A 21,133-nucleotide genomic window follows, 5' to 3' on the forward strand; every position below is an offset into this window, starting at 1 on the left:
TTGGAAGTGGAGCAGTTGGGACACAACTTGGCACCCATATGGAATGCGGGTGGTACAGGCAGTGGCTTTACTCACTATGCCACAACACTGACCCCAACAGCCTACATTTTAAAACACCATTAGTACTGTTTTTGTTTTGTTTAAAACAAATGTTTCAGATTGTCTTTATGAATGAAATCAAGCTACTAATGTATTTTGAAATCATTTAAGCAAAGTCTAAATTAAATCACATTCTCAATAAGGCAAAAATTTCTGGTAAAAGTGAAAATTCTCAAGAATGTAGTATGTATGCTACTTTCAGCATGAAAATACCACTGTCATATCATACTTACAGTGCAAAAAAAAAAAAAAAAAGGATTAAGGCCAGTCAGTAACTTTATTGAACTCGGTGTTTCAAATCTTGTCTACAAGGCTAGTTTGTACTCTTTGATCTTGATTGATGTCTATGAAATAGCACTGTGCATTGGGGAAGAGATGAAAATGAATTTGGAGTCAATGGAGCTACAAGTAGGAGCAGGTGGAAATAAAGGGAAATATGTCGGCAGATAGGGAATGATGGATGGGAGGGCTGGTGAGAGGAAACCAGGCACTCCAGTCCCCTGCATCTCCTTGGTATGGATCAAAGAAGCGATGACAAAGACGACTGAGTACTGTTTAGGCCCTCATAGGTCTTGCAATGGGAGAATTGTCACTCACATTGAGCAGGGTCTCTATGCTATTGGGGTAGATCCAGAGCATAGTTTGGAGTCCAGGGTTTCCAAGAACTCAGAGTTCTTTCTCAAGAGGGATGAAGGGGCAGCAGTAAAGGCCAAAGCACTTTCATTTGGCTTTGGGTGCTTCATTTGGACCTCTCAGTCCTCATGTAAACCACACACCGAAATTCTGAGTAAATAGCAACGTTGTTCTTTTCTTCTCCAAGAAGTCTCTGATACCTAGACATGTCCTCTACCACTCTGACATCCAGACAGTGCCATTACCTGTGGCCATGAGCACTCTGTTGAGATGGGAAGGGTGTGCACGGGTTTAGTTTTAAACGAATGACCTTCTAGATCATGTGTGTGGGTGGGCCAGCAGTGAGCACCCATCTCCACTGTGCTGGTTGACGTGGAGGGAAAATGATAATGAGAGAGGATTTACAGAAAAGATTAACATTTCCCTTAGCTGTTTCTTATTTTCAAGAGGAAGAATTCTTTCCTCCCAATCCTGAAGAGACTAAAATAGAACCACAGTTGATTCTCAGCTCTTCAAAACCCTGTACTGTTTTCCTTAGCATGCTTGCTGGGCAACAGCTGCCCCAGATGTATAAAGTAAAGGTGTGACTTTTCCAAACTGTGGGATTGAAGGACCAGCCGGGACCTGTTCATCAGCTGGTAGTACTGTTTTGAGTAAAGACCATTTTGAAAAGCACATTCAGAACCAAGAGTTCTGGGGAAATTCATGGGAAGCACCCAGAGAGAAGCTCAGGCAGCCACATCATCTTTCTTTCAGAAGTCCAGTCCCCGGAGTCCTCCGTTCTCAGAACTGCTGGGGAAACATGAAACTTCCTGGCAGGTACTGAGATACTTGGTTTGTTTGGACTTTGCAGTGATCCCAGGAATGTTAATAGGCATGTTTCCATGCAAACCACATAATCAAACGATGACTATAGTTTAATCCAGTCCCAGGGAGCAGCTAAAAAATAAAAATATGGACCCACTGGAAGTCCTGGTAGCCAGTTCCACCAGGTTCAGGACGGAACTTTCTGGAAGGTTCCCTACCTGACCCTGTCTATTCTGATTAGGATGGCAGGGCCAGGCTCTTTCCGTGAGGGTTTGTCAGCTTTTCCATTTAAAGATCGTGACTGCTCAGAGCACAAACGTCTGTGGTGTTTTGAATCCTGAGTCTTGCTGACAGCACACAATCCAAAGGCATGCAATGCACGTCCTGCACCACATCTTTGCCTAACTTTTTGGTGTGAAATTCCAAGTTTTGTAAGTCTAGCCTTTTACTCATGATCCTGTACAGCTGTTTTCAGATCCAGGAAATCCTTGGACAGAAAGCAGATCTGCTTTCTGGGATCCAGGGAGCTTTACATAAGGAGGTAAGAGATTCCTGGCAGGGAACCTGGAACAAGTCTCAGCTGTTCCATTTCCTTTTGGAAAATGTTAAGGTCAGCATTATTGGCCAGATGTGTTCTGTTAGCATCCAGAATTACGATTAAGAACAAAAATTAGTTTTATCAAAATTGGATTAGAGTTTGGACCCTTTCGCTGATTAGCTGTATGGTCTTGGGTAATCATTCATGCTCCATGGGGAATGATTTCCCCTTGAGTAAAACTTAAATGGTTGGTTGTGTTGGAACCTAAGCCTATCCTACTTATAATAATCCAGAATATTCTGGAGAAAATAAAAAATGCCTTGTCATAACTTTCACTGTGCTACCCCACATGACCAGCAGATGGCAAACTCGCATTGTAGTCTGAAATTGATACCATGATGTGTTACTGGTAGCCCCAGTGGTGATGAAGGTAGGTAGGTACAGGGTACTGACCATTAAAAAAAAATCCACAGATTCATGGTTCATGGATTCATAGGCAAAGATTCTGTTTCCATTAGACTTTCCACACTTACACAATTGAGGTCCTTTGGAATGCTTTGAAAGGTTAAGTACTCATTGGAGCAAACCATGCATTTCCTCTCTTAATCCTTAATTCATTAATTAACAATTATTTGTAGAAAGTCCATGGTGTTCAAGGTCCTGAGCTAGTGATAAAGATACAGAGATAAAAAGACACAGTCCCTGTACTCAGGAAACTCATCTTCCAACAGGAGGGGACACACCATCAAACGCCGGGTTGTCATTGTGGTGAGATGCAGAGAAGTTCACATTAGACCACGTGAGATGAGGCTGGAGGAGGGCCGGCAGCAACAGACTGGATGTGTGAGCATGAGTGATGGCTGCCATTGCAAACAGGAAATTCACTGGAGGAGTGTGGTCCAGGCAGGAGAAATCGCGTGAGCAAAGCTGCATGTACAAGAAGGGGAAAGGAAATCCAGAGTTAAAAACAGCCAGGACTGTGGCACAGACCAGGCAGAGTGGTGTGAGAAGAGGAGCAGAACAGACCTCATGGAGGTGGGACTGCTGAGCCATGAACATTTCCCCATGATGCTGTTGGCAAGGGTGATTTTATCACATTAGTTAACTGGTATCTCAGTGAATAAGGAAGTCTGGTACAATCGAAAAACAGAGGCAGTAGGTTTATTTTGACTGAGAAGTTGTAGGGGCAGAAAAGTGTGATACCTTCCTTCATCCATCATAAGGGTCACAGTTGCCAACACTCCAGTAACAAATGACAAGTTAACAAGAGAAGAGCATAATCATGTTTATGCAAAATTTTATATGATTGTGGAGTTTTTAAGAAATGAAGACTCAAAGACCCAGGAGAAGCTACCTATTTGTATTCTTAGGTTCAGTGAGGAATGGATTGTCATGTAGAAATGTGACTGGATAAAAGGGCATGATCTAATGATAACAGACCGAGGTGGGGAGCTAGCAAAACTCTTTAGATTCTTCTTGACCTTCCTCCATCTGCGTATAGCGCAAGATTCCTCTGGAATAGGCATTAAGGGAGATGAAAGAGAAAGAGAGAAAGAGAGAAAGAGAGAAAGAGAGAAAGAGAGAAAGAGAGAAAGAGAGAAAGAGAAAAGAGAAAGAGAAAGAGAAAGAGAAAGAGAAAGAGAAAGAGAAAGAGAAAGAGAAAGAGGAAGAGGAAGAGGAAGAGGAAGAGGAAGAGAGAGAGAGAGAGAGAGAGAGAGAGAGAGAATTCTAGCATGTATGGCTTGTTTTGGGGAGAGGATTTGTAATTTCTGTGACCTGCCTTGGTGAAAAATTCTGGTTTCTATTACTCAGAGGAGAAAGAGGGACAGGAGACGGGATGGAGAAGCTCATAGAAACCTTGCTTCTCAGGCACTCCTAATGTTCTTCAGTTTAAAGTACTCAGCATGCCAAGGTGCCATACTTTGAGGTTTTGTGTTTTGAGCCCCAACAAAATGGAAGAGCATGGAACTCAATCAATGTTATCTTGGATCAGTATAGTTCAAAATAATATTCACTGCATTCCTGGGATTAATTAATCCATTCTTTGCTGGCCAACACACAAAATGGCAACATACAGCCTGTCAAAGTGACATAACAACCTCTATGACATTAGTGTGTCATTTGATTTATTCTCCTTAACACTAATCATAGCTCTCTGTGTGCTACCCACTGGAATTGCTACTCCTACGGCAAGAATTTCCAACACTGTTCATCAAAGAAACCATGGAGCTTAGCTGAGGAGGCCCATGATACATCTGAATTCACCTTTAAGCCCCCTCTCACCAAGACTCCACATCAATTAAGCAACTGTTTTCCTCTGAAAATCTCAGATCTTCAATAACATAGTTGCTTAGCAAATGACACTGTGAATTAGCTCCTAGAGTGTTTCTACATAGTAGAGGAAACAAATAACACGCCATTATGGATTTTCTGGCCGTAAAACCAAGACAGGCATTAGATTTTAAAGAATTACATGCTGAAGACGGGCAATCACTCAATTTGAAGAGCAAAGGGATGTCTGTGATCTGCTTTGTATCTTGGTGTGCCCATGAAGTTGAGGTAGAGGAGGTTTTATCAGTGAACTCACATGACTAGTTCACTCCCTGCCCCTCCCCAGTTTTTTTTTTTTTTTTTTTTTTTTTTGACAGGCAGAGTGGACAGTGAGAGAGAGAGAGACAGAGAGAAAGGTCTTCCTTTTGCCGTTGGTTCACCCTCCAATGGCTGCCGCAGCCAGAACGCTGCGGCCGGCGCATCGCACTGATCCGAAGCCAGGAGCCAGGTGCTTTTCCTGGTCTCCCATGGACTTGGGCCATTCTCCACTGCACTCCCAGGCCACAGCAGAGAGCTGGCCTGGAAGAGGAGCAACCAGAACAGAATCCGGCACCCAGACCGGGACTAGAACCCTGTGTGCCGGTGCCGCAAGGCAGAGGATTAGCCTAGTGAGCCGCGGCGCCGGCCCCCAGTTTTGTTTTAAATGCCAATAGCAGAGTATTGTGCACCTAGACATTTGCTGTAAACCTTGCAAAATCCAAAATCAATGACTCTCTCACTTCCTTTATGTGGAGCTAAACGCATTTACACAATGCAGTTCTTTGTGTGACAAATGAGGGATGCTTTGGGGCTTCTGGCAAATTTTCAGTTGTTCTGTAGTGACATACTCAGACCACACTGCCTCCTCCTTCCCTAATCAAGAACTATTTTCAGGGCCTGGCTGCAGTTTGTCAGAATACAGTGGTGGCCAACCATTGTCCTTACCCATCTGCTTGCATCCTTCTGACTTTAGGTTACTATAAATGTAGTGAGACTCCATCTGAGGATGTAGGCCCAGAGTCCTAGACTGTTTTATTAATATTCACAGATATTTATGTTCTGGAGATAATCATATCATCAGTTTTGGGCATCCTCAAACATAAAATTCATGGAACTACTTATTTTATCAACTCAACCATGCCAACACTCCTAGCCAATAAAATAAATCAGACATGATAAAAAGAAGCACCTGTCCATAGGTTTACCACAAACCTTCAAACAGACTCTGTTTTAGCTAGAACCACTGAACTTAGGGTCAGCCTAACCCCATAGTGGGTCAAAATGCTCTCCTTCCCACTACTCTGCACACCCTTGTGGCCTGAAATGCTCACCTTTAGAGATAATCACGGATGGTGCCATCACTTAAGAAATTGATTTTCTTCCAGAAAAGACATGAGATAGGATCTTTCCATGTAATCCACAGAACCCTAGCCTCCTCACACATGCATACAATTCTCAGTGTATTCATTAAAATCCACTCTTCTCAAAAATACAATTGTATCTGTTCTAATTTACAAAAGCAATAAACAATTTAGCAAACCAATACATATGCTAGTAACAGTGAAAAAAATCTCTGATAAGTCCCATGTTATTTAGGAGTCAGGTCATGCTCACTTTGAGGTCAAAGTTAAGATTTTGGAAAGAAATGTAGACAGCGTCTCTATCTGAAGAATAATGAACCTCACAGTAGCTGTTATCACTGGAATGCAGAGGGGAGAGAAGCAGCAGCACCAGGCATTTTTTTTTTACAATGCAGAAAGCAAAGAGAACTATGATCATCACCATGGGGTTTGCCCTGCATGTGTCCTGGAGCTCCTGGCTGGACAGAACGGGTGCACATGTATTGACTAAATGACTTGAAAAAGTAGAATACAGGAGGCCAAGGAGGGTGACTTTCTACTTCTTGCTCTAAGGCTGACAGAATGACAGAGACGGACAGAGCTGGGAGGGGGCTTATCTTGTGAAGTCTCTCTCAGTTTCCAGATAAGTGAACCAAACCCAGAAGGGTTAAAAGTCACACGGGAGTTGGGACTCAGTCCTGCTAGGCCAGTGACTTGAACTCACTTCTATTCACCAGGGAGGTCCAATTTCCTCTACACTGCATAATAAGGCAAGGAGGAGAAGCACAGGGAACAAAGAGACAACAATCTAGCTACACAGCCTGGAATTCCTTAACTTGCTGAAATGGAGACTTTTAGGAAAGTCAATTCCCCTGGGAAGAAAGGGTCAAATGCTCTTCTCAGATTACCTTTGGATAGAAGATGTGACAAACAATAAACCTTTGGTGTGCTTTGTTGGATACAGTCCTTTCTCTAAGGTAGTCTGTATTCTTGTTGTCTACCTACTTCCCAACACACACAGTCAGGGACCCTCCTGGGATTCCCCACTCAGGCCTGACCTCCTCCTTTTGGCTAAAATAAATGTTGCTTCCATATGAAATACACATCTTTTTTTCCTTTTTCCTTAAAGGCTAGATGTCTTTTTTTTTTTTTTTAATTTTTTGACAGGCAGAGTGGACAGTGAGAGAGAGAGACAGAGAGAAAGGTCTTCCTTTGCCGTTGGTTCACCCTCCAATGGCTGCCACGGCTGGCGCACTGTGGCCGGCGCACCACACTGATCTGGAGCCAGGTGCTTCTCCTGGTCTCCCGTGGGGTGCAGGGTCCAAGTATTTGGGCCATCCTCCACTGCACTCCCTACCCACAGCAGAGAGCTGGCCTGGAAGAAGGGCAACCAGGACAGAATCCGGCGCCCTGACCGGGACTAGAACCTGGTGTGCCGGCGCTGCAAGGCGGAGGATTAGCCTAGTGAGCCACGGTGCCGGCCGTCTTTTGCCTAGTTAAGTCTCTAACAATTTAATTTGTTAAGCCTAGGGGTCAGTGCTTGTCGTAGTAAATTAAGTGTCTGTCTGAAGTGCAGGCATCCAATATGGGTGTGAATTCGAGTCCCAGATGCTCCACTTCCAATCCAGCTCCCTGCTAATGGCCTGGGAGAGCAGTAGAAGATGGCTCAAGTGCTTGGGCCCCTGTACCCATGTGCGAGACCCAGAAGAAGCTCTGGCTGCTGGTTCAAATCAGCCCAGTTCTGCCCATTGTGACCCCTTAGGGAGTGAACCAACAGATGGAAGATCTCTCTCTCTCTCTCTCTCTCTCTGTCTCCCCTTTTCTCTGTAACTCTCTCAAATAAATAAATAAATAAATCTTTAGGAAAAAAATTCCTAACCTATCCAAGCCATCCTACTGAAGGGAGTCTAAAAGGCACTCCTAGAGCCATCTCTCCTCACCTAGCCATAACACCCTGTCTGTCCAGCAGCGTAATGGAAAGAGGAATGGGAAAGTGGAACTTGAATCTTGGCTAGGTAATTGTGGGCTTGGAGCTTGAATACCCCCATTGTAAGAACAGGTTTACGTCCCCATTATTCAGGCTTCTCCCAGCGGGGAAGTCCAGATGCTGAAGTGTATGGAAAGTGCTTGTAAACTCAAAGCGCTTTCTAAATTCATGTGTTGCAGCCCCTAGGAGTGATTCTGCGGTGGGAATTAAAAGCCAGGCTTGGAGCACATTTAAGTATCTTAGGTTCCATGCCTTGGTGACTCCATGCTCCATTTCTGTGTAGAAGCAGCTGTGCCTCTAGGTTTTCTAAGACAATCGTCACCTTCATGGAGAAAGACAATTTGACAGCATCCTTAATGTATCACACAGATGACTTCTCACGGTGATTACTCACTCAGAAGCAGAAAGTAGTTCAGGAAAGAACTAGCTTTTTCTCATTATTAGGCAACCATGTAGGGTTGTCTTCACAGTGTTTTTCCATTGGGGCCCCAAGTCTTTCCTGCAGCTTCCATGACCATCGTGCTAATTCCTTGGCAGAAGCTCCGTCTGGCATCCTCACCTATTCACTTATCACATGCATCGTGCAACAGAAAAATGTTTTTTTTCCCATTGCCTTTTAAGCCTAGGGCACCGGAATATAGTGCCTGCATTTTTCTGATTGCATTTCCTCTGAGACAAATCTTTGTAGTAAACCTCTCCTGAACCTGGCAAAGCCTTTTCTTTTCACACATTTACTCCATAAATTCTCATCTTTGCTTTCTCATCCGGCTGACTTCCTGACAGACGGTATCATTTGCATAATGAATTAAAGCTACTCTGCCTTTTCCCTCAATGGGATGTCATCCAAGCGCAGGTGAGGCACCTGACCTTTCTCACCTGTGACACGGCAGTAACTCCACCAACTCATCCTGTTCGCCTGCTCATGGACCCCGTTCATGCTTGACAATCCTGAAATGCAAATCAGATCTAGTGTTGATCAACTGGCAAATCATTTGATCTACCAATTCAGTCTGTGCAGAAGCTTGGGAAACAGATGTTTCCAGGTTATTGAAAGGATTTGAAAAATAATAAAAGTTTAGGTAAGTTTAGAAGCACTGTGTATTTCTAATAAATGTTAGATAGGACCTCATTAAATCTAAGTAGTAGCCCAGCAAATTACTGCAAGGCATCCCATATCTCCTGATACTTTTGACCAATGTTCTTCTGAGGCTATGATTTAAAAAGCTTTTAGCCCTGTCAAAGTGATGAGTTGAATAGCTAAACTTAACATTTCATTGTAAGAACTATACAGAAGAATTGGGCATGCTTACACATAACACTCAAGGGAAAATATGCAGTGGTATTAATTTGTTTCCTATTCTTCCTATTGAGGAAATGAGAGTTAAGAGAATTATTTTCACTATGCTGACACACCCTGTTCACGATTAGTATTTGGGAATTTTTCAGACATACAGAAAAGTCTTAAAAAGTACAATAAGTACTGTCTCTCCTCCACTTAGATTTCCCAGGTGTTCAATGACTACTCATTTGATTTATGTATCTCTCACCTACTGCAGACCCCTTGAAAACAAGTTGCAAACCTCATGATGCTTTATCCACTAGAGTGTATTTTCTAATACAGTATTATTATTATATCCAAGTAATTTAACATTGATATACAATTTTAAAGTAAATGTTTGAGTTATTACTTACATATAGTGAAATACATGAATTTTAAGTGTGGAGTTCAATTTTGAAAAACACATGTACTTGTATAATCCATGCCCCTACTAAGACAAAGGCATTTCTAAGACCCCAGAATATACCCTCTTCCTAATCAATCCTTTTTACACCAAAAGCAACCGTAGATTCATGTTAAACTTGATATAAATTAAGTCACACGGTTTGTGTATCTGAGGTTTTTTCCTCTCAGGCTAGTTTGAGAATCATCCACCCTATAGGGCGTATCACTGCTTCCTTTTTGCTGATTAATTTCATACTTTCTAGACATGTTTCAGTTTGTTACTCATGTAACATACATGTAATCATACATTACATTTGGCTATCCTTGCTCTTCGGTGTCTTTTAATTGAGAACAATTCTGCTTTTTAAAAATAACTCCTATGACAGTTTTTTTTTTTTTTTTTTTTAGAAAACATCTTGCAGAATGTTGTGCATCTTGCCTTTTTTCACAATTTCCTGTTGATTAGATTATGAGTGGCTGTGAAAGCAAGTCTCTAAATCATCCCCAAGGATCTCCACCTCCTGTTGGTCATGCCATTGTTCAATCTCTGCCCCGTTAAATCAGGGGCTGGCCTCTGTCACCAAGAGCATGCTGTGGATATGATGATGTGTAACTCTAAGACCTAGGTTATAAGGGCATTTTGGCTCCTGCCTGGAGCTCTTGGTTCACTAGATCAAAGGGAAGCCAGAAAGACAATCAAGCCACCCTGGGAAGATGCTCAAGTCAAAAACAACCAACTTTCCAACTCAGATGGCCAGCCGTGTGGCTTTTTGGAAGTGGATAATCCATCCCCCCTCAAGACTTCAGATTATTATAGCTCCAGCTGACAATAGGCTGCAACCTCATGAGAGACTTCAAACCAGAAGCTCCTAGCCAAAGCCTTCCTGAATTCCCCACAGAGATGTGAGATAGAATAAATGATGGCTATGGTTTTAAACCACAAGCTTCCTGAGGTATTTATCATGCAACATTAGACAATGATTATAGTGGCAAAATATATTTCCCCCTGAATGATAGCAAGCATCATATTCTACTACCAGTAGTGCTAGTTTGATCATTTGGTTAGATTAGAATCTGCTAGGTCGCACCAGTGCAGTTGTCTTTCCTTTTTGTGGTAAACCAGTCACCTGTGGGGTGATATTTGAGACAATCTAAATATTATGATCTCTCATAACTTTCCCCAATGTCTTTAGAAATATCTATGGCTGGACTAAAGATTACACTGATGTTTCAAAGTAGAGATGTTCTAATTCAATCAGTACTTTTTATTTAAACTCCTTCCTTTTAGAATAAAAACAAACAGGTTTCAACACATTTTGACCCTTTTTCTTCTTGAGTATCATTATGGATTTGTGTTCAATGTACTATAATCCAATGCCCATATTTTTTCTCTCCATTTGTTTAAATTTGAGTTTTGGGAGCCCTTTCAAGCTCTCTCCAGAGTCATTTGGATATATTTGGTCTTTGAGCATGTTGAGAGAATCATCTTAGTGCTAGTAAAATCTATATCTTCTCAGGAGATCCCACAGGATCTGGAAACCACTGAGGTTTTCAGATTCTTATTTCAGGTCATTTATTAATAATTGCTGAATTCATTTAACAAATATTATTGGGTACCTCTGAGTATGAGGCATTGTTCCAGGCATTAGGAATACAAACCTGGATACAGATGTGAACAAAGAGAAAGAAAAGAAATCCCTTCCCTTACAGAGTTGATGTGGCAATGAGAATTTTCTCCTCCTTTGCTTGTACAATTTTTTGAGTTGCTCAAGAGATCAAGCCTTCCTCCTGCTTCTGTTGGACTTCATTTTCTGCTCTCTGAGATACAGCCTGCTTGCTCTTCTGCTTAATGAAGATAGAAAAACAAAAAATCAGTAGCATTAAGGATCTATCTGTGTGATCACCTGAATTTTTCTATCCAAGTTCACTTTATTAATTCTATTTCTCCTGTGTGATCAGCCACCTTTTTGCACTATGACAATGAGAGAAGGATCTTGAAACTTTCAGACATGGGAAAAGTCATTTCCATCTCAGAGTTCAGATGAAAATGACTTTTATATTCTGCAGCTCCTTGATACCTCCTATGTACCACCATTAAAGCTGCTCCAGAGGCAATTTGGGGGCATTATTGTTTAATCAAATCATTCTGGTAATGTGTGCACCTAGAGCAATACTAAGCACATCATCAAAGCACAGACAATGGCCACTGAATGTAATTTAATATGCCATTGGACTGATATAACTAAACTGACCCACCACACATGTGGCTTGCTGTTTTAGTATTATGTAGTATCTAGGTCGAAGGTGAAAATCCACCCAAGGCTATGGTCTTCCCTCTTTCATTCTATACCAGTGTTCCAAACCAGGGGCAATGTTGGGAGGTATTTTCAGCCACAAAACTGCGAGGAGTACTATTTGGCACCTACTAAATGGAGGCCAAGGATACTAATAAAATACTATGTGCACAGGATAGCCCTCCATACCAAAGACCTCTGTGGTCCAAACTGTCAACAGCGCTGAGAATAAGAAATTCTGTTCTTTGTACATGATCTAAGTCACCCTATAATATGCAAAAGTACTAATATCTAGAGCTCAACGGGAGATGGGTAAGTGACATCTGAACACAGCCTGTAAGCAGCATAAGCAACTGGATTACTGGTAATTGCCAGCAGAATCCAACTTCAGGAACAAATCACAATATCTGAATTACTGGGAAAATTAGATGCCACAAAGAATGATATAGAAAGGACTTGACATTCTGCTGCTTTGTAGAGGATTTTAAAGGGAATCCCACCTGTGGCCTGTGTTCTTTTTCACCACCTCCCTTGTGGGTATGGGTGGGGATGAATGGCTTAGGGACACCAGCAAAAGATGATTTCAGCCTCTTTTTGCCTTTGCAAAGCCTTTGTTTCCTTCACCTGGCCTTTGTCTAAGGGTCCTCACATTTTGAGTTCCAGGGTGCCAATCCCATTCCTGAAGAACTGTCACCGCCACTCTACTTAGGGACCCTGCTTTAAGTCATGAGCAGCCTCCACAGCCAGCGAGCAAGTGAGGTCACACAAACTGTGCTGGCAGAGATTAGCCCAGCATTTTGCATTTGGCCTGGAATTCCGTGGGGGCATTCTATCTCCTCTCCTGTGGTGCCTTTGTGGGCCATCCCCTAACAAATGCCTACTTGTTATTCCTCAAAGCTCACAGGGTGTCAGAAGCCAAGACTGAGCCCTCCTTTGCATTCCTGGTGCTCTCTGGCATGGCCTCAGGAATCCTGCAGCTGCAGCATGAATGGGGCCATTTGATGGTTTAGCTGAGGGCTTAAGTGGAGTTGGATGGCACAGAATCCTCCCATTTAAAGGCACTGTCAAATCTTCAACGAGACTCTAACTAATGCTCTTTGGAAAAATCACTTGCTTGTCCCAGTGCCTCGCTTTGCTACTCTTTGCTAAGACAGACTATCAGGGAGCAGGATTCTTCTCCCACAGCTCTGGCCTTATACACAGTGTTCAGAAAATATTGGTAAAACCAAACAATGGATGCCCAAGTGCCAAAACGGGATCTTACAGTTTTGTTGGTACTGTTGGGGAGGGAAAAATCATTATCCTTTACCTTTCTTAGGTTCTCCTGCTGGCACCCTGTAAATCAGATTTTTAAAAAGTTAACAAGATAAAATGAACAGTTTATAAGCATGTGCAGCATCTCAGATGAACGTGGGGGTACTCAGTATTGAGAAACTCAGAGTGGTGGTTAGATTTTGGGCTTCTATAGTAAACAGAAGAATACTAAATTTGTAGGGGTGTGACAAAAGAAAATGACCTTGAGCTTGTGGAAGCAGGCAAAATGGGGATGGCAAAAAGATGGGGAAAGTAATGAACGGTAATGATTTTTGACAGGGTTTGTTATGATTCTTCCGGTGCTCTGGTCTCTGGGCCGATAGGGCTCCAGGGTTGTCTACAGTGACCACCATCTCTCCTTCCTGGTAGACAGAGGAGGGGGACAGCTACACAAATTTATGTCCTGCTTTTAAGTAGAGTGCTCTTCTTGTATCTGTTCTTGCCTTTCAGCTCAAAATAATACTCAGGCCAAAGAGGCCTATTTTGCTGTAGTATATTCTGTTACCCTTTCGTATTGCGTTTCTTTGTTCCCACACCCACACTCTTGCCCTCATCTTTAAAGAGCAGTGTTCCCTGGAAGCACTCTTTTTCAGTAAGACCTTTTCAAGGAAATCCCAGCCATCACCCCAGGCGCCATTTTTCCTCTATTTTGCAAGCTTATTCTCACATAGCCGGCAAATTGATCTCTTTCAAAATAGGAATCCGAGTGTGATCAGCCATGGGGCACAACTCAAAGTCTTCTACCGCTGGTCACTAAACTTCCAGCCTCACAACTCGTCACTTTCCCTCTGTAATTCTGTGCTCTGAGCTCACTGAACCCCATTCCATTGACTGAAGCCACTGAGCTTGCACACACTCCACCTGCCTGCCTGCCTTTGAGTGCTAACTTCTACCCTGGCTGCTTTTAGCTTAGCCACTGGCTTTCAAAATTTGCTGCACATTGCACTCTGGCCTCAGAATCAGCCCTTAAGGCATGCCGATCTGGCTGAAATGCCCATGAGAGTATTTCAGGCATGGAAAGCCAAGACACTCTGGGGGGGAAAAAAAAAAAACCTAAATGAAAGATCTCCGCGAGTGAGATCCCAGTGGAAAGAAGGAGCCATCAAAGAAGGAGGTACCTTTCTCTGAAGGGAGGAGAGAACTTCCACTTTGACCATGGCCTTGTCTAAAAATTATCAGAGTCAGTGAACTCAGGGGGCTTCCATAGCCTTGGCAGCTCATGACAAGAGCCTAGGGTGATTACTGATGCCATAAACAAGAGTGTCAATTTGTTAAGTCAACAACAGGAGTCACTGTGCACTTACTCCTCATGTAGGATCTTTGTCCTTAGTGTGCTGTACATTGAGATTTAATGCTGTAACTAGTACTCAAACAGTATTTTTCACTTTATGTTTCTGTGTGGGAGCAAGCTGTTGAAATCTTTACTTAATGTAAGCTAAACTGATCTTCTGTATATAAAGAGAATCGAAAATGAATCTTGATGTGAATGGAAGGGGAGAGGGAGTGGGAAAGGGGAGGGTTGCAGGTGGGAGGGACGTTATGGGGGGGAAGCCATTGTAATCCATAAGCTGTACTTTGGAAATTTATATTCATTAAATAAAAGTTTTAAAAAAAATTTGCTGCACATTACATTGGCTGGGAGAGCTTTTCATTCCACTACGAATTAAACCACAATCTCTGGTAATGGAATCCAGGTCTGGTGAACTTTTAAAACTCACCAGGTGATTCCAGTGAGCAGACAGGGTTGAGAACAATTCCAATGGGCAGACAGGTTCAGGCAGGCGTTATTCAAACTTTAATGTGCAGAAGTATCACCTGGTGATACTGATGCACATCTTAAGAATTTTATTGACTCATGGGGCCGGCGCTGTGGTGCAGCAGGTTAAAGCCCTGGCCTGAAGTGCCAGCATCCCACATGGGTGCTGGTTCTAGTCCTGGCTGCTCCTCTTCCGATCCAGCTCTCTGCTATGGCCTGGGAAAGCAGCAGAATATGGCTCAAGTCCATGGGCCCCTGCACCCATGTGGGAAACCCAGAAGAAGCTCCTGGCTCCTGGCTTTGGATCGGTGCAGCTCTGGCCGTTGCAGCCAATTGGGGAGTGAACCAGCGGATGGAAGACCTGTTTCTACCTCTCTCTGTAACTCTTATAAAGAAATTTTTTATTGATTCATAAAATTGATGGGAGGGAGGGAGAGAGAGAAACCCCCATCTCTTGCTTTACTCCCCAAATCTTTCATCAGGGGTAGGGGCAAAGCCAGGAGCCAGGTACTCCACATCTTGAGCCATCACCTACTGCCTCCTAGGGTGCACATTAGTAGAAAGTCAAAACAGAGCAAACCTGGATTTAAACCCAGGCACTGGGGCTGGTGCTATGGTGTAGCGGGTAAAGCAGCAGCCTGCAGTGCTGGCATCGCATGTGGGTGCCAGTTCAAGTCCTGGCTGCTCTACATCCTATCCAGCTCTCTGATGTGGCCTGGGAAAGCAGTGGAAGATAGCCCACGTGCTGCACCTACATGGGAGACATGGAAAAAGCTCCTGGCTTTGGATCGGTGCAGCTCCAGCTGTTGTGGTCAATTAGGGAGGGAACCAGCAGATGAAAAACCTCTCTCTCTGCCTCTTCCTCTCTTTTGTGTAACTCTGACTTGCAAATAAATAAATCTTAAAAAAAAAAAATTGGCACTTCGATATGGGACATGGGCATCTCAAGCAGTATCTTAACCTCACTGCCAAATACCCTCACCTGGATGCAGATTCTGACTTAGTACATCTGGGATAGGGCTTGAAATTCTGCCTCTCACTGGCACCCAGCTGAGGTCCATGGTGATACTTCTGAGCTGCAAAAACCACTTTGAGTAGCAAAGGCTGAGACTCTGGTCCCTCTAAGACAGAGGTTTTCCAACTGTGGTCTCCAGAGTGGCGGCATCGGTATCGCATGGGAACTGGTTAGAAATGTGAATTCTCAGGCTTCAACCCACACCTACTGCTCTGAGACTCTGGGATGAGGGCCAGCAGGCTGTTTTAACAAGTCTCCCAGGTGATCTCATGCACACCCACGTTTGAGAACTGCCCCAGGAAGTGTCCCTGCCAACCGTGCCCATTGTTTTAATGTAAGCTCTTTAAGACCCCTCCAATGATTGAGACATCGATGTAAATAAAGATCTCATTACTCACAGATCCTTGGGGCACACAGCACGCCTGGAGGCCACACATGGAGGTCAGGGAGCTAGAAGGAGGGCTCCATGGGCCAATGGCTTGTTTGAGTCCAGGGCGTTTTCCAAACAGGGTTTTCCAGGGGAGTTTTAATTGGCAACCCTAAAGCAGGCAGGCATGAATTACAGGAGTTGTGCTGTGACGGCGAGGTTGTCACTGAGGCGTAGCTGCATAGTCCACAGGGGCGCAGGCTCTGCGGGGCCTCTCAGGAAGGCTGTGTGGAGCTATCCCACGGCAAAGTGGTGACCAGGAGGAAGCTGTATGAGACGGACACGGAGATCCGTCATGTTGAGGAACCGGGAGGAGGTGCAGAGCTGGAAACGGCGTCAAGGGTGACTGAGCCCCGGTGCTGGGATGAGCAAGTCCAACTTACCCAAAACGCATGTGGAGGCGACATCAAATAGTACGACATCACCAGAGCCTACGTCCCCAAGACGAAGCTGATTTCTCCCCGCCTGGTTTCCTCTGTCTGTCCAGGGCAGCTTGGCTCCGGGTGGGTCACTGCGGCACGTTATATACACAGTGCTCAGTTCTCTGCTCGCTGGCCTTGTTACCCCAAGCAAGAATGAAAGGACAAATTCTGTGACTCTTGGGCCCATGGGATCCCCATGACTTAGCGCAGTGGCTGGCACCGAATAAGCACTCAGTAAATATTTGTTGAATGTGTTAAAGAAGGGCAGAGAGTTGAGCTGTGGTGTTCTGTGTAGCTCTTTTCAGGTAATTGCCTCCGAGGCTAGCATAAAGAATGGAGAAGAGAGAAAGCACAGCACAGAGCAGAAGATACCATCGCAGTCACCCGGCGCCTGAACTCTGCCCCAGACAGAGGCCTCTAGAAGGCAGGGCCAGGCTTCCGCGATTCCTCTCCGCAGCAGAGCTGCTACCTGCCTCTCTGTGAGGAGGCAAGGCTTAGCACAGAAACCCGGGACACGGAGGAACCACTGTTTTCTGTGGAAGTACACGGGTCTTCTTTTCATGCCACATCACTAGGGAGAAAGGGATTCATCTGCCTCCTTCACAGTCCACTCGCGCAGGTTTTCTACCTTAACTGGTGATGGGCTCCTCAACAGACAGCTCTCCATTCTGTCCAGGGAGCAGACGTGAAGACCTGTTCCCGGAGCCCACAGACACCGCGCGTGTGGCCGTAAGATAAAGCAAGGGAGGCCAGCGCTGTGGCTCACTAGGCTAATTCTCCGCCTTGCAGCTCTGGCACACCGGGTTCTAGTCCCGGTCAGGGCGCCGGATTCTGTCCCGGTTGCCCCTCTTCCAGTCCAGCTCTCTGCTGTGGCCAGGGAGTGCAGTGGAGGATGGCCCAAGTGCTTGGGCCCTGCACCCCATGGGAGACCAGGAGAAGTACCTGGCTCCTGCCATCGGATCAGCGCGGCGGCCATTGGAGGGTGAACCAACGGCAAAGGAAGACCTTTCTCTCTGTCTCTCTCTCACTATCCACTTTGCCTGTCAAAAAAAAAAAAAAAAAAAGAAAAAGAAAAAGAAAAAGAAAAAGATAAAGCGAGGGAGACTCTTGCCACCCCCTCAGACTCAGCCATCAGCAGGTTTTAGGGATTATCCAAAGAACATCCATATTGGTTGGCATAATTCTATATGAAGCTGCTTCTAATCACCAGGACAGGCAAGGCAGGCAGCTGAAATTCCTCCCGGAAGCACAGAATCCCCTGAGGGCATGGTTCCTGAACTCCTTGCATGTTAAACCTTCCTACAGGGGCCTGTGTTGTGCGTCGCCAGTTAGACCACTGCCTGTGACGCCCACATCCCTTCTGGGCACCAGTCGGAGTGGTGGCTGCTCCACTTCTCATCCAGCTCCCTGCTCATACGCCTGGGAAAGCAGCAGAGGATGGCTGAAGTACTTGGGCCCCTGCACCCATGTGGGAGACCCGAATAAGGTTCCGAGCTCCTGGCTTCAGCCTGGCCCAGCCCTGATTGTTAGGGCCATTTGGGGAGTAAACCAGCAGACAACAGATTCTCTCTCTCTCTCTCTCTCTGACTTCCAAACAAATTAATAAATTTTTAAAAAAATCTCTCTATAGTGGTTTCTAATAAAAACTATGCCCAGCTGGCTCCTAGACCAAGAAATCAGACTCTCACGGAATGGGGCTTGGGCACATGCGTTTTTAAAGTGCCCAGATGATTCTAATATAAAGCTTGTGACCCACTGGCACAGCATTACAACCAAGTGGAAGGCTGAGAAGTCATCAAATCCAATGCCAGACATGATTGGAATGAATGAACTAGATCATCATAGAGATTAACTCAGGGACTGCAAACCACAGCAACAAGGAGTGGGAAAAACAAAACAAAAAAACCAGTGTCAGAGAAGAAGTGCAGAACGAAATCAAATGCATCTGCCCACATTACATATTCTCCATATTGTTTATAAGTAGGCAGAAGGCTAAAAGGGAGTTCAGTTCTTACAGGTGGTTGTCCCTGGGGCAGGCTGGGGGTGGGGACTACAGAGGAAGCACCAAGGGGGCTAATGGTGCCTGCATCTTGGTGCTTGGCTTCACATAGGACTTAAAAACAAGACTTGGAACAATTGCACAGCAGTAACAATGCCTCTTCTGATTGGAGGACCTGCACGTGTTGGTATTTCTCTGTGCTTTCCCATTTTAAACAATCTTCTCAAGAAAATTATAGTTAAAAAAAAAAAAAAGGTCCGTATTTAGGTTGCTTTAAACGAGAAAGCTGAGGCCTGAAAGCCCAAGTGATGTAACACCTGTGTCCGACGCAGGGCCCAGGGCTCCAGGGTCCCGCCTCCGGACTCAGACGTTCAGCTCTGCTCAGGCACAGATCGCCCTGTCCGGAGAGCTGCTCAGCGTTCCCTTCACCCCCCTCTGCCTGAGGGTCTCAGCTGGACCTACGCCATGGATCCATGGATGTCCTGGCCCCGCTGCTGTGCGGCTGGGGACGCGGCGGCAGGGCTGTCGCCATGGCAGCGCCGTGCTGTGACCCGCAGGCTCCCGCACTTGCCGGGTAGCCCAGGGCTCCGGCGCACGTTGGCATGGTGCGGGACCCTGGCAGGGTAGGCAATGAGCGCGCTTGTACCCACCCTGAAAAAGCCCCCTCCCATGGCAGCGACTCTGGCTCAGGGCGTGCTGAATTTACTTCATGGCAGATCCTGCAGCTGGATTATCGACTGTGGTTGGAAAAAAAAAAAAAAAAAAAAAGGCGTTGAAATGAAATCAGGAGCCCGAAGGGATCTGCTCTTTTGATTCGGCCTTTTTCTAGGATTCTGCAGGCTCCAGGTGGCTCTGGTCCAAAGCGAAATAATCGCCCTGTGATCCTAGCTAAAATTTTGGGGCAGTCAGCTGTACAAATCAATTTCTCGTAAAGAAAAGCAAGCACACGGCAGCAGGCACTGGCTGTCCTCCCCCACTCGCACTCCTCCCGTGATCTAACAGGACTGGCTCACCTGTCTCTGAGCTGTTTGAATAAACTGGGCTTTTTTTTTTTTTTTTTTCCTCCTCAGCAAGCTGTGTTGTAAAAGCAGGGCAGGGTCGAAGAGCAGTGGAGTAGGAGTGCAGGTCCCAATTATGCCGGGCAGTCAGGGGCTTTAATGGATGAGCAACTGTCAAAGCACAGTGGGGTGTTGGGTAACCTCTGAGGCTGCTGCTAGTGCGTGCAAACCACCGGGGGAAAAAGAGACAGGGATGGATGAACTTGCGTTTCTGACTCCTCCTCGCCTTTGAAGGGTTTGACAATACTGCTGCGTACTCCCTGGGAAGGGTGCTCTCCTGACCTAGCCGGCTTCTGGTTTGCCGGAAGAGGGGAGAGCTACATAATTAAGGAAGGAAAAGCCAACACGGGGTGGGGGGGCGGTGGAGACTGAACATCTAATGCAGGAATTCAAAGCGCAGAAGTCCCACAGAGGGGAAGGGGAAGAAGCCCCATTATCCGGTACCTCCAAAAGGGGAGCTGGGGACAAGATGGCTTCTCATTGCAAGGTTTTCAAACAGGAAGTAGGAAGAAGAAGAATCTCTTCCCCTGTTGAAGCTGCTTTTCCCAGGGCTTTGCCTGCTCTAGAAATTGAGCTCCAGTGGTATTCTAGGCATCCGATCATTTTATTGCGAGACCGCAGTAAGAAATTTCCCTTAGCGCCTGGAAACAGGAAGTTACTGACTCTTCTTAAGGCAGAGATAGTAGAGCTCAACTTGCTTGTCACTTCCAGTTGAGTGGTAGTGGCTGGCTGGGGCACTGAGAAAGATCCAGGGAGAACTGTGCTTGATCGCTGTTGTCTGTCTTCCAGGTAGAAGATACAGGTGGCACGTGCACCTCCTATTTTTCATCTCCGCTTTGGGATGCTTTTCCTTTTGTAGGTACATCACTGTCACTGACATCGATGCAATAATCAATGTGTTCCTCACTGATTCACTGAATCACTCACTGAATCACTGCTAAGTGTCGCTCCCCCTCTTCGTGGAGGAACGACACAGGACCCTGCGCTGTTCTTTCGTCTGCTCGGCCCTTCCCGGGTTTGCTGCTGGTTCTTCCCGGGTTGGCTGCTGGTCCTTCCACCTCCGTGGAAGGGCGGTTCCCCCTGCCACATTCCCCACTTCCGCAGGGGAGCGGCACACCGCTGGCTGGCTCTCTCGGGGGCTGCACAGGTGTTCCCCTTAGATGTTCCTGGTGCATGCCGTCTCTCTCCTCCTTTATAGTCCTCCTCCACCAATCCTAACTCGGCTGCCCACACGCCGAGTACGCTGCTCTCCAATCAGGAGCAAGTCCTACAGTTTATTGGCTGAACTGGAGGCAGCTGTGTAGAAGCTGTTTTCTTCTCTCCCAGCGCCATGTTGTGGGAGAGCAGATGCATAGAATAAGTCTTAATTCCAGTAACAGTCTAGTCCGGGTTGCTCCCCACAGCTAAGGAG

At 45.5% G+C, this 21,133-nt stretch overlaps 1 long non-coding RNA gene across 1 annotated transcript; it reads right to left on the reverse strand.

Moving 5' to 3' along the window:
- Positions 1 to 2,562: 2,562 nt before the first annotated feature.
- Positions 2,563 to 8,676, reverse strand: LOC127484208 (uncharacterized). Its single transcript, XR_007911026.2, has 2 exons — positions 8,591 to 8,676; positions 2,563 to 3,004 (listed from the first exon to the last, which is right to left on the reverse strand). It is a non-coding gene; the product is annotated as an uncharacterized lncRNA (long non-coding RNA).
- Positions 8,677 to 21,133: the final 12,457 nt, after the last annotated feature.

Source organism: Oryctolagus cuniculus, chromosome 15 (genome assembly GCF_964237555.1).
Source record: "Oryctolagus cuniculus chromosome 15, mOryCun1.1, whole genome shotgun sequence".
Lineage (NCBI taxonomy): Eukaryota > Metazoa > Chordata > Mammalia > Lagomorpha > Leporidae > Oryctolagus > Oryctolagus cuniculus.